The following is a 14,435-nucleotide window of genomic DNA, read 5'->3' as shown; positions in this document are numbered from 1 at the left end:
CAAAACAGGCACACAAAAACAGCCTGATCTGCCATTGGCAGAGCCAATTATTAACTTGGGCACACTGCTTGACAGTGCTGGGGGCTGTCCTCCTTCCTGGCCCCTGAAGCCAGGCCAGAGGCTCGGGGCAGAGTCTGTTGCCACCATGGCTCCTGCAAGTAAGTGCCTCTGCCTTTTGAAGTCTGCAGCCAGCAGCATTTCTCTGGCGCCAAAGGGAAGTTCGCTGCTGTGGGGGCTGACGTTTTAAGTTATTAATTTAAAATATGTAACAGCAGGTCCTGCTGTCCTGGGAGCTGTCACTCTGCTGGCCTTTCACCAACTTCATGTGGGCCCGGGGTCTACCTCTGGTTCGGGATGCCAACACTCCTTCCAATATTAATTTTTATTTTTTATTATTTTTTATTTTTTTGGTTTTTTTCGAGACAGGGTTTCTATGTGGTTTTGGAGCCTGTCCTGGAACTAGCTCTTGTAGACCAGGCTGGTCTCGAACTCACAGAGATCCGCCTGCCTCTGCAATATTAATTTTTATATTTCATAGGGCAAGTAAACAATCATTTAAAATGTTTTTTTACTTACATGTGTGTGAGTGTGTGTTTGTATACATGTGTGTGCATGTGACAAAGTATGTGTGTCCAGATAAGAGGATGACTTTTAGGTCTCTCCTCCCACCATGTGAGGACCGGGACTTGAACTCAGGTCCTCGGGGTTGGTGGCAAGCACCTTTACCTGTTTCCCTGATGAGACATCTTGTCCAGCCCCAGGGCAATCATTTTTTAATGCAGTGATTAACTCATTGAATTATCTTAAAACTAAGCTCTTTTGAATTTTAAGACCTTTTTTTTAATCACTTGCAGGTGTGTTGTTGGAAATCCAATATAGGGCCCCAAGCATGCTACACAATCCAGGGCCTCTGAGCTACGCCTCCATCCCTTTAATTGGTAAACAATAACACTAGAATGAACATGGGACTCTAAGTAGGAATCGGCAACTGGAGACTGGAGAAAAAGTTAGGCACTTTGTCTTTGATGCCGGATCTCCTTCTCGGGCTTTGAAATGAGTACATACAAAAGGATAACCGTGGTCTTATCCCGTCTCCCAGGTGCTGGACCACAGGCATGCCCTGCCACACCCCGTTTACGTGGTGCTGTGTCTCCAACCCAGGGCTTCATGCACGCTTGCTACTTACTACAGCAGGTGTGCTAAGTCTTTGCCTCATCCTAGTTATGTTTGGAAAAAAGGCTTTAGAGCCAGGTGTGGTGGCACGTGTATTTAATCCCAGCACTCAGGAGGCAGAAGCCAGGAGGATCTCTGTGAGCTCAAGGGGCAGCTTGCTCTGTGTATCGAGTTCCAAGACGGTCAGGACTACATAGAGAGACCACGTCTCAGAAGAAAGAGAGAGAGAGAGAGAGAGAGAGAGAGAGAGAGAGGGAGGGAGGGAGGGAGGAAGGAAGGAGGGAGGAAGGGAGAAAAAGGAGAGAAAGAGAGAATAAGGAAGAAAAGGGGCTTTAGTGTCTTGCTTATTCTTTCATATATATTTATACAATCAACCTGAAAGCAAGGGACAGAGCAAAAATCTTACTCTTGGGTCACAAAGGACTCAGAAGGGAGCAGGGAAGTGGCAGACCCATGCATTTTTCAAGAAATTCAGAGTTCCTAAATCTGCAGAGAAAGTCGACAGCACACCATGCTGGAAGTGATGGGCACATCTCACAGGGTATGCGCTTTGGACCTGGAGGTGAGATCTGGCACCATCTCAGCTCTGCCATCAAGGATTGCGGCTCTCTCTAGCAGACTCTGATTGCCCTACCCATACTGTCTCTAACCTGGAGAGGGTGAGGTGGCATTGTATTCTCTACTGTCAGGACTTTGGGGGTCATAGTGAGTGTGTCTCACTAGAAGAGGCAGCTTCTTCCCTGTGCCAGGTAAGTCTTCCTAGAGAGTATCGAGTATCCGTTGTGATCCTAGCACTCGAGTTTCTGTGGATTGAGGAGAGTTGAGGACAAACAGGGCAAATTCTCTGACGAAGCATCCAGAGGTCACTGTCTGGGTCCCTGCAGGGTGAGGAGTCGGGATCTCTGTGTCAGGCGGGGTTCTGTCATGTGCTCAGCATATGGAGCACGGACTGAGAGCGCTATCTTCAGAGGAACTCCGGGGGAATGCTCGCCCGTGCTGATAAGGGTTCAGAGCGGGGTTGATGTCCTATTCTGAGCATGCAGAGGCTGTGGGAGGCTCTGCTGCAGCCTGCCTGCTATGTGGCGTGTGAGTGTGTGGGTGGGTGCGTGTGTGTGTGTGTGCGTGCTTGTGTGTGTGTGTGTGTGTATGCGTGCTCTGGATTACATGATGAGGCTATTTCCTAGATCTCATCTTTGACCTCCCAGCTCTTCCTTGCTGCTCCCAGCAAATTTTTATCGTGTGCAGAAAGAGGTAAAGACCAGAGAGCCCCAGCTGGAAAACGGAGGGAAGAGGGAAACTGTGGGTCCTCCAAGGTCTTAGGCATCCCCAAAGGCAAATACTGTGGACGGAACACTTGTTTTTCTGGAGGTCTTGCTAAGCATCTAGTTGGTTAAGGAATTTTGTCTCAACTTCTATGATCATAATCCTAGCAGGAGGTGACCCCAGAGGCTAGCAGTTCAAGACCTGCTTGGTCTCTACAGTGAGACTCTGTCTCAAAAGAACCAATTACCTAAGGGGTGGGAGGATAACTCAGCGGTCTAACAGTGGTGCGCATGAGATTCTGGGTTTGAATACCAGTGCCACCGTAATGAACGAACACACAAATAAAGAAAAGCCAACACAAACACAATAACAAAAATCTCTCTCCAAAGAAAGAACCTCACCTTCTCCCTCTCATGAGCTTTTAAATTTTTTTAAAAAATGATTATTTTTCAAGATTAATTTTTAATTATGTTTATGTGTATGTGTCTGTCTGTGGTTGTGTGTGTGTGTGGAGGTGGAGTTACTGGCAGCTGTGGGCCACCGTATGGGTCCTGGGAACTGAACTTGAGTCCTTTGCAGGAATAGAACATGCTCTTAACCATTGAGCCATCTCTCTAACCCCCTCCTTTTAATTCTTGCCATTTTTATTTATTTATTTTTCTTTTCTTTTTTTTTTAATTTATTTATTTATTATGTATACAACATTGTGCCTCCATGTATGCCCACACGCCAGAAGAGGGCACCAGATCTCATAACAGATGGTTGTGAGCCACCATGTGGTTGCTGGGAATTGAACTCAGGACCTCTGGAAGAGCAGCCAGTGCTCTTAACCACTGAGCCATCTCTCCAGCCCCCCATTTTTATTTTTTTATTTTTTATTTATTTATTTTTTTGGTTTTTCGAGACAGGGTTTCTCTGTAGCTTTGGTGCCTATCCTGGAACTAGCTCTTGTAGACCAGGCTGGCCTCGAACTCCCAGAGATCCACCTGCCTCTGCCTCCCGAGTGCTGGGATTAAAGGCGTGCGCCACCACCGCCTGGCTCCCATTTTTATTTTTAAACAATCTACAGTTCAACTTAACCAACATTTCCCAAGTTTCATGCTCCACCAACCGACCCACAGGGATTCCAAGCTAAATCCTGGCTAATCTCTGGGGCACTGGTGGTCTACTGGGGGGCGGGGCAGGGAGCCAGACCTAGCGACCAAAACTGAGTGCTCTTCATATTGAAATGGTCTCTTATTTGTACAAATGCCGATGAACCCCTTATGGGTCCTCAATGGTGAAGACTCTGGACATATCAGTGCTAACTGGCGGTTCCAGGGAAAGCTGAGAAATGCCAAAGCTGGAAGATGGCTTGGCCCTCTCTTTGTGAGGTACACTAACCAGCAGAGACACGGGACCGTTTTTCTACAGACACCCAGAAGTTTGGGAAGAAAATGAAGGAAAGGGGCCAGAAATGACAGTCTGACCCTGCGCAGTGTCCTGGCTGCCACTGTCTTGAGTGAGGTTGACTCATTCCTTCAGGTCTGTTTGCCAGCAGGAGAACCAAGAGCGGAAGGAGTGTGGCTCACCATACACATAGGCCAAAATTGTGTACTACCAAAAAGAAACTCTAGGTTTTTTATTTTATTTTATTTTTTTATTATTTATCTATCTATTTATTTATTTTTTTAGCTGAATCCTGTATTCTTGCTTGGATTCTGGGCTCTATTGAGAGAGGGGCTTCTTTTACTTTGTTCGTTAGTATTGCTAGAATAAGTCTTGCTTACAAACTGGAGCCGGGATACAGCTTATAGCTGTCTGACCTGAAGGGTGTGGGTCAAAACTGCAAGATAAACAGTTCTCTGTGTGTGTGTTTTAAAACAGTGTCTGCAGCCAAGCCTGACCTTAAATTCTATCTGTAGCCAGGAATGACCTTGGATGACCTCCAACCTCCTGAGGGCTAGGATTAGTTTTGGATCACCACTCCTGGTTTGTGGCAAGCTGGGCACACACACTTCCAAACAGGCTACAGCCCCAGCCACACTGTTTAATTTAATATTTTTTTTCTTTACAACTTTAGGTGGGTTTCTTTTCCCTCCCTCCTACCAAGTGATGGATGGGGGAGGCATTTTGGGGTGGGAACTGGCTGGCTCAGCTGCTGTCACCTTCAGACTGAGTGACCCAGTTCGGGTTCGCCAGAAAAACAAGTCGGGGATTCAGATGGAGGTGGGTTAATGATTGTTAGCCAGTGAAAAATGGCTGACTTATCGCTGGCTCAGTGAGAAAGTTCAGGTTGAGGACCTTGAACTGTACACCTGTTGACCAGGCAGCAAGAGCCTGGCTCTCGGGAAGGGCTGGACATTTTGTCCACTGAGAAATTCCCCAAAAGCTTTTTGCTCCATGGCAAACAACTAAGAGCCCACTGCTTGCTCCGCTCCCTTCCTCCTGCCAGCCCAGCAGCTGCCTTCACTCCAAATCAAAACATGCTCTCTTAAAACCCCTTCCCACAAAGAAGTGGTTGTTTCTGCCAGGACAATCCCTTGGGGACAGACGGCAGACTCTTTTCTCATTCCCAGCACAACCTTTGGTGATGCCAAACCCTTCCAGTAGGTAGAAAACATTCTTCCTGTCAAATTTGGTCCTTCCTGCTAACCGTGGAATTTGGCCGTTGGTGCACTGCAGGGGATCTCTTCCCTCCCTGAGCATGCTCCACCCTCTGGAAGTGTCTCCTGTGAGGATGTGTTAGAGCCCAGGGCCTTGACATACACATGCACATATGCAGCAAGCCCTCTGCCATGGAGCTAAAGAGAAGATAAATAGCCTTCCAATGTGAAAAGCCGAAATCCTCTCAGCTGGGTGTGAAGGCCTGCATCTCTCTCTAGTCCAGCAACTCAGGAGTCTGAGGCAGGGGGAGTGACTGAGCTCAAACAGTTCAGGACCAGCCTGAGTAGTAAAACAAAACAAACAAATAAGCCCCCCCACAACCACCACCACAACAAAAACCTCTAATGATTCAGGGTGAGATGACTAAGCAGGTAAATGTGACTGCTGCCAAGTCTGAGGACCTGAGTTCAAATCCCCAGGACTCACATGGTGGCAAAAGAAATCTGGCCATGAAGCTGTTCATATGCATCCCCTCCCCCCCCTACACACAATAAAGAAATGTATTTTGAAAAAATGAATTTACACTAGACTGTGGTAGCGTACACCTTCAATCCCAGCACCCAAGAAGCAGAGACAGGCAGATCTCTGTGGAGTCCGAGGCCAGCCTGGTCTACGGAGCAAGTTCCAGGACAGCCAAGGCTACCCAAAGAAATCCTGTCTTGAAAAGCAAAACAAACAAAAAAGAATTCACACAGTTAAGTAAAAAACTACACAGGCCTAAGTGAATGGCCTGTGAAGCCAGTCCTCCTTCCCTGGACACCTGGACACTAAGGCTGCTGGAAGCGGCCGAGATCTCAAGGGCACGTGACACGGTAGAAGCCCCCCACCTGGCACCTGCCCTGCACTGTGAGCTTTCTGTGCCCCCAGCTCTATCCATGTCACCTTTCGTCCATTCTCCCAAAACCTGGGAACGCTCCATCTCTAGCAGACACCCCGTCTTATGGAACCCTCCCTCCTGCTCTTTTCCCGGAGGCCACCCGGGGACATTATTAGGGAATAAGTAGCTGAGGACCATTTTAACACCCCCACCACCCAGAGAGTTCTCTGAGGCTTGGACAGGAAGAGGTGAGGTCCCCGGTTGTCATAAAAACAAGCAGTGAGGTTAGGGAGCTCCTGTGAGAACAGTGGCCTGCGTGCTGCTATTTTTAGCTATGAAAACACAGCGGGACTTAGTCAGGAAGTATACGCCCCAGCAGGTGGTTCTCCAAGTCTCCACAACACCAGGAGGATGGAGAAAGGGGATGCCAGGAGTGCCTAACCGGCCTCCCTTCTAGAAGGGCAGGCAGGGGAAGAGTGTTCCTGTTGGTTTTCAGGTTTTAAACACCTTGGGGGCTAGAATGCACTTGGCTACCCTTCGGCTCAGTGATTGAGCCTCGGAGCACAAGGCAGTTTCTTGATGGGAGGGGAGTGAGTAGCACTTTGTGCACCTTCTCCGGAAGGTTTCAGATGCAGAGGTCCCAAGAATCCAGGGGAACTCTCCAACCAGAAAGCTCCCAACAATAAGATACCTGTTGTCCCCCTTTCACCATGAACCCTGAGTGACCTTGACCTCCTCTGCTATATTGGAAGATTGCTATGATGCCTTTGTTGTCAAATCTCATGGGGGAGGGGAGCTTCATGCATCCTGCTTCCTCTTTTAATCACGTAACCATAGGTGATATGTTTGATACCGTGCTTGCCACCGTGCTTGCTGTGTTCAAGGCTGCTGTCCTGAGCTCTACTCTCAGGGAGCGTCTGTCTCTAGGAAGACACACTACACAGAAGTCCTCCACATCCCCCACACCCACAGGTATCTGTTTCTCCTCCAGGATCCCCTGCTTTGGAAGGGAACCCTTTCTTCTTTGCCCTCCTGTGGGCACTGAGCCTGGCATCCTTGGCATCATCTCTGACAGCTCTTCATCCTCTGTGCTGTCACTCATCAAGGCCCCCACATTTCCTATGCTTACTTTGTTTTATTTATTGTGTCTGTGGGTAAGTGAGTGGTGTATGCATTGCGTGTGCACAGGTATGTGTGAGGGCACACTGGCTCATACATGTGCACGTGGAGACCGCAGCTCAATGTCTTCTACCACCTTATTTTTTTTATTTTTACTTAAAACATGTTTTTTTTGGTTCTATTATTTTTATTTTATGTGCCTGAGTGTTTTTGCTTATATGTGTGCATGTGCACTATGCATGTGCCTGGTGCACACCAAGGTCAGAAGAGGACATTGAATCCCCTGGACCTGGAGTTATGGATGGGTGAGAGCTGCCATGAGGGTGCTGGGACTAGAACCTGGGTCCTCTGCGAGAGCAGCAAGGTTTTTTAGCTGCTGTTACAGCTTTCCAGCCCCTCCACCTGAGTGTTTGAGACAGGATCCTAGTGGACCCAGGGCTTGCGAGCTTGGCTAGAGTAGCTCACCCATGAGTTCTTGGGATCCATCTATATCTGTTCTGGGACCTCCGTGCTGAGATTACAGGTGAAATCTCAGTTTGTATGGATGTTGAGGACCAGATCTCAGGTTACTGTGCTGTGCGTGTAAGCAGGTTACCCACTAAGCCATCTTCCACCCCTGCTTTCTCTCTTGATGCTCCAGCCAACTGTTCCACCTAGACTTCTAGCTCCTTCACCACCCGATCCATCCACACCCCTCTCACCCCTCCCCCAAGCCCTCAACTATTAGCAAGAGAGGCTTTTGATAATATGGTTCTTTTCACTCATCATCCAAAAACCATTCAGTGGCTCTCATTGCCTACAGAATGAAGTTCAAGGCCATGGTCAGATTCCGGGTTCTTTCCAGTCTTGTTCCCTGCAGTCCTTCCTTCATGGCTCCTGCACTCCACAGACACCCATTTTTCTCTAGCTTTGCTCTTCTCTCTACCCAGAATATCATTCCCTTCGTCTCCACGTGCCCAGATTCTAACAGTATTGACAAGTCAAGCTAATTAAACCTTCCCAACACAGTGACCATCACCCCTGACTAAAGGAGCTCTCTGACCCAAACTTCGCTAGCCCATAGCTGGTCCTGCCTTGGGGCTCTGGCCACCCTCAAGGCCACCGTGTGGTTGTTTTGTTCACGTCTCAATCCTTTCCCATCTCTTTTGAGCATCATGTTCAGTTTCTAAAACTGAGCTCTGCTCACCTAACAGGTACCCAGTGATGTGTTGTTTAGATGGTGGAGAACGTGCTCGTCTTAGTCCTAGCCCAGGCCCCTTTGCCCTTGACGGCATCTCTCTCCTTATCAGGACGTGAAGTGTCTTTAGCCTTCAAATGTGGCTCTGGTCTTGCGACCTACCTCGGCTAATGGGACATTGGCAAACGGGGGAGGCAGGAGGCTGGGGAGGCGGCTCAGTTATAAGGTGCTTGTCAGGCAAGCATGGGGACCTGAGTTCTCATCCCCAGCACACACATAGAGTCAGCATCATCGTATGCTCCTATAACTCCCGAGCTGCAGCGGAGGCAGACAGGTAGCCCTCTAGAGCTCACTGGCCAGCTAGGCGAGCCAATTAGTAAGGTCCAATTGCAGGGAGAGACCCTGTCTCCAAAAATAAAGTGGAGGTCCAGGTAGTTGGTTTACTGGGTAAACGTGCTTGCTGCCAAGCCAAGCGCCCTGAGTTTGACCCCCAAACCCACGTGGTGGAGGGAGATAATTGCCGCAGGTTGTCCTCTGGCCTCCACTTGCACCCTGTGGCATGTGTCCACCACTTCCGCCATGCAAAACAAATACCATGTAAAACAATAATAATATAATAATAGAGAGCAATTGAGGAAGACACTGGACATCGGGCCTCCACAAGGGGGCATGTGTACACATTACACACATACACACACATATACACACACACACATACACACACATACACACACACACACACACACACGTCAAGCTGATGCAGGAAAAGATCTCTCTTGCCGTGGCTGGCATCCCAGACCACAGTGGAAAGCTTACAGAAGACAATGTTGCGATAACCGCAGCCACTAGACACATAAATAGAGCCACTTTGGACAACCCAGACCCGGTTCACTAGCCAGATAGCTGTAGGCTCGTCAGTGAACCCAGAAGACTCCAGCAGAACTACGCAGCTGAGTCAGCCTAGATTGCCCATGCTCAGGGTTGTGGCAAGGTAAATTAACCAATTTACCTTGTTGTTCTTGACCACTAAGCTTTTAGAGCGACTGCTTGCACAGTTTTGAAATAGCCTATAGCCAGGTGGTGATGATACACATTTTTTTTCTTTTCTTTTTAGAGACTGTGTTTTTATGTATAGCCCTGGCTGTCCTGGAACTCGATCTGTATACCCCAGGCTGGCCTTGAACTCACAGAGTTCTGCCTGCCTCTGCCTCCTGAGTGCTGGGATTAAAGGTGTGAGTCACCACTCCTGACTAGGTAATGCACAGAGAAACCTGTCTCAAAAAACAAAAACAAAGAGAGAAAGAGAGATAGAGAGAGACAGAGAGAGAGAGAGAGAGAGAGAGAGAGAGAGAGAAAGTCAGGCAGTGGCAGTGCACACCTTTAATCTCAACACTTGGGAGGTAGAGGCAGTAGGATCTCTGTGAGTTCAAGGCCAGCCTGGTCTATAAGAACTAGTTCCTGGACAGGCTCCAAAGCTACATAGAGAAACCCTGTCTAAAAAAAAAAAAAAAAATTAAAGAAATAAAGAAGAAAGACCTAGCCTATAAATGCTGGCTAATAAAAAGTTAATTAGCAGCTACATGCACTGGACGTTTATTATGTTCAGGACGATTTCAGAAAAATGCATGGATTGATTCATTTAATTCTCATAAAAATCCTGAAGTAGGTTTTGGTACTGTTCCCGTTCCACAGGTGATAACATTGAGGTACAAGGGTATTAAGTAACTCATCCTAGGTCATATTGACCTGATCCACATCCTAGCAGTGTAACTCCATAGGCACTCTGTAAACTGCTGTACCCCATTGCCTCTGCCTGTTCAGTTCTCCCTAAAGCCCCCCTGCCCCTTACAAATTTGGTGAGTGATTGGTGAATGAAAGCCGAGGTCTAATCCTCAGTCCCTGCTCTACTCTCCCCGGCCTTCTGGGTCTACCTCCAAGTCCGGGGTTCCTCCTGAGCCAAGTGAACTGTTTTTCCGATCTGCTCATATCCAATATCCCAAGATCCTTTGGCCTCATCTCCTTCCTGCAGCCTTTGCTGGGCACAAGTTCAGATAACTCCACACGCATCAGGAATGGAAGTGCTTGGGCTTGGCACCTCAGCAGTGCCCTTTGGCCCAGTGTACCAAGTCGACAGTGCAACAAGGTGGCTTATTCACCCGGGTTCTTTGGACTTCCACTCTTTCTGCGGGAGTCAAATCAGGAAATGGATGTGGAATGGCTTTTTACATTTGAAGACAAAAGTTATGTGAACGTAGCAACGACTAGTGACTGCTTCAGTGTCAATAGAGATGCATTTGAGCTTTCAGAAATGGGTGCAATACCAAGCTGGGCACCGTCACCAAGGCCATTTGACTAGTACTTGCTCCAAAAACCTCCAATTCTTCTCTCTCTCTCTCTGTCTCTCTCTCTCTGTCTCTCTCTCTCTCTCTGTCTCTCTTTCTCTCTGTATGTGTGTGTAGATCAGAGATCACCCTTATGAACCATCTATCCTATTTTAATTTTTAAATTACGTTTATTGATTTGTTTGTTGGCACTTGTATGGATGCACATTTGCATGGCACACATATAGAGGTCAGAGGACAACTTGCAGGAGTCAGTTTGCTTTTTCTACTATGTGGGACCCAGGGATCAAACTTAGGTTGGCAAGCTTGGTGGCACATGCCCTGACCTTGCTTTTGGACACGTGTTTTTAACTGGCCCAGGTCTTGCCAAGTAGGCAAGTAGGGTACATTTGCTAGCTGCCAATCTGCCTGTCTCTGTCCGTCTCCACCTCCCTAGTGCTAGTATTATTAAAAGTATAAATTACCAGAGGGGCTGGAGAGATGGCTCAGCAGCTAAGAGCACTGGCTGCTCTCGCAGCGGCCAGGAATTCAATTCCCAGCACCTACATGGTGGCTCACAACTGTTCCTAACTCCAGTTCTAGGAGATCAGACACTCTCTTCTGGCCCCTGTAGAGGATCCATGCATGTGGTGCTCTTACATGCAGGCAAAACACTTATGTACATAAAATAAAACCAAACAAAGTCTATTTTAAAATAAGTGAAATTATGTGCCACTATGCCCTGTTTTGTTGTGTGTGTGTGTGTGTGTGTGTGTGTGTGTAGGTTCTGGGGACAGAACTTGGGTCCTCATGCCTACATAGCAACCATTTTGCCAACTGGATCATTTCCCCAGCCCAAGGAACTCCAGTTCCATGCTGAGTAAATACAGGACCCAGATAGGCAAGGAGCTGCAATTCAGCGTGCAACCCTCCGTTATAGAATCCAGACTGATTTACACAGGGATGGGCGAGAGCAAGCCACCGTTTGCGCAGGCAAAGGTAACAGGAGTGATGGTGGAGCTGAGCTTTAGTGAATGATGGCGGTGTCGTCTCATGGAGAAGACAGGAAAAGAGAAAAGCGCTGAAGGGAGGAAGGTGAGGGGAGCACTTGGGTTGAGGGGAGAGGATAGTAGAGCCTGTTCAGTGGAGGTCTGAGGTCCGGAACATCAGCATCAGAATGTGTACCAAACGCTTTCTTTTGGGCCACCAACCAGCTCTCAAATCATGACACAGAGACTAATTATTAGTTTTGAATGCTCGCCCTAGCTTAGGCATGTTTCTGGCTAGCTCTTTTAAATTAACCTGTTTCTCTTTGTCTGCCTTTTGCCTTGGGACTTGTTACTTTTCTTCTGTGTATATCACTTCCACAGCTTCCCTGTGTCTGGCTGGCATCTGCCTGGCCTCTTGCCCTGGGTGTGTCCCTCATTCTCTATTCCTTCCCTCATTCTTCCCATTCTTCTCTTTCTGAGCCTAGATTTCTCTTCCTATGTATTCTGCCTGCCTGTTATTGACCACTCCGCTCTTTATTAGTTAGACCAATCCAGATCCAGTGCCTTAGGCAGGCAAGGTGAAGCTAATGTAACACATCTTTACACAATTAAACAAATTAAACAAATGCAGCAGAAACAAAAGTAATACATCTTTACCCAGTTAAAATAATATTCCACAAATAATAAATAAATAAAATAATATTCCACAACAAGGATTGGTGTTGGGATTAAAGGCCTGCGCTGCCACCACCACCCAACTGTAGAATATTAAGATATGTTACATTTGTTTATGTTGTGGCACATTTGTTTTAATGATAAAGATGCGTTGCACTCTTTTATGTTATATTTGTTTAACTTTGTGAAACTGTGTTTCTTTGCCTGCCTAAAACACCTGATGGTCTAATAAAGAGTTAAACGACCAATAGCAAGTCAGGAGAAAGGACAGGTGGGGCTGGCAGGCAGAGAGAATAAAGAGAAGGAGAAATCTGGGAGGAAAAGAAGAAGGAGCAAGAGAACAAGGAGAGGAGGACATTAGGGGCTACCCAGCCACCCAGCCACCCAGCCACCCAGCCTCCCAGCCACCCAGCCTCCCAACCAGCCATGGAGTAAGAGTGAAAGCAAGATCACAGAAGACAAGGAAAAAGCCCAGAGGCAAAAGGCTGATGGGACAATTTAAGTTAAGAAAAACTGGCTAGAAACAAGCCAAGCTAAGGCTGGGCATTTAAAAGTAATAATAAGCCTCCATGTATATGATTTATTTGGGAGCTGGGTGGTGGGCCCCCAAAAAGAGTAAAAACAACCAACAAGTTGGGCAGCGATGGCACACGCCTTTAATCCTAGCACTTGGGAGGCAGAGGCAGGTGGATCTCTGTGAGTTCAAGGCTAGCCTGGTCTGCAAAGTGAGTTCCAGTACAGGCAGGCATGTTACATAGAGAAACCCAGTCTCAAAAAAACCAAACCAAACCAAACCAACGAAACAAACAAACAAAAAGTAATCTCCCTCAAGAAAACCAAGCCACAACAGGATGCTTAGTCAGTGTGTCCTTGCTGGAGCAGCGTATCTTCACTGTAACTGTTTCAAACACAAGGCTGGGATCTCTCAGTCAGTAGAGTGCTCATGTAACACAAGGCCCTAATTTCATCCCCAGCCAAAAATAAATCCAGCATAGTGGTAAATGTCTGTAATCCCAGAAAACACCTGTAAGCCCACCCTAAATTCTACCAGAAATATTTTCCTATTTTTAATTAAGTGAGTCTTGTCTTAGCATCTCTGTGTGTGTATCATTCATCCATTCACCTATCCATCATGCATCTGGTAGTCTCTATTTTGATCACGATCCACAAATGAGGATGTGCAGGTCCCTTGCACCCCTAGGAGGCAGAGCACTGTGAAGCCCTCTCTCCAGTTCACCCCAGCCCTTGAGACCGCCCACAATTCACTGGCCCCCACACAAGACTTCTATCTATGGAGCTGTTCTGGGGAGCTGGTGTTCTGAGCAGCAAAATCCACCACCTATTGCCATGGCTGCTGTCCAGCTACAAGGAGAGTTTGTTTTGACATATCTCTCCCTTTTAAAAAGATTTATTTCCTTTGTTCTACATGTATGAGTGTTTTGCCCGCAAGTATGTATGTGCACCACATGCATGAAGTTTCTAAAGCGGCCAGAAGGGGGCACTGAATCTCCTGGAACTAGAGTTACAAGTGGTTGTCAGTTGACATGTCGGTGCTGGGAACCAAGTGTGGGTCCTCTGCAGAGCAGTAAATGCTGTTAGCCACTGAGCCATCTCTCCAGTCCCTGACATAACCTCCTAATGTGGCTCAGGATGGCCTAGAATTCATTATAAAGTTCAGGTTACTCTCCAACTTATGATCTTCCTGTCTCAGCTTTCCAAATACAGATTCCAATGTGAGCCACCACACCTGGTTACATCATCCAATTTTGTCATTCATTATAAGTGTGTATGTGTGTGTGTGGTGTGTGTGTGTGCTTGCATGTGCACACGTGTGTGTAGAAGGACCCTTTTTTGTTCCACCAGCTAGTTTCCAAATAACCACATAGATACTTATTATTAATTATAAATGCTTCACCGACAGCTTAGGCTTGTTTCCAGCCAGCTCTTATAACTTAAATTAAGTCATTTCTATTAATCTACATGCTGCCCCAGGCACATTGAACTCATCTATTAAGTTCCCATGTTGTTTCTTCTGCATCTGGCTTACATCTCTCCTGACTCTGCTCCTTCTCTTTCCAGTGTTCTCTCTGCCCCCCAATCTTGCCTAGCTATGGGTCTATCGGCTTTTTATTAACAATGAGAGCAACACATTTTCACAGTGAACAATGTGTGTGTGTGTGTGTGTGCGCGCGCACGCACAGAAGCACACATATGGACGCCATAGAACATGTATGGAGTTGATTCTCTCCCTCCAC

The sequence above is a fragment of the Chionomys nivalis genome, chromosome 7 (genome assembly GCF_950005125.1).
Source record: "Chionomys nivalis chromosome 7, mChiNiv1.1, whole genome shotgun sequence".
Lineage (NCBI taxonomy): Eukaryota > Metazoa > Chordata > Mammalia > Rodentia > Cricetidae > Chionomys > Chionomys nivalis.
Note: the sequence above shows the minus strand (reverse complement) of the source record.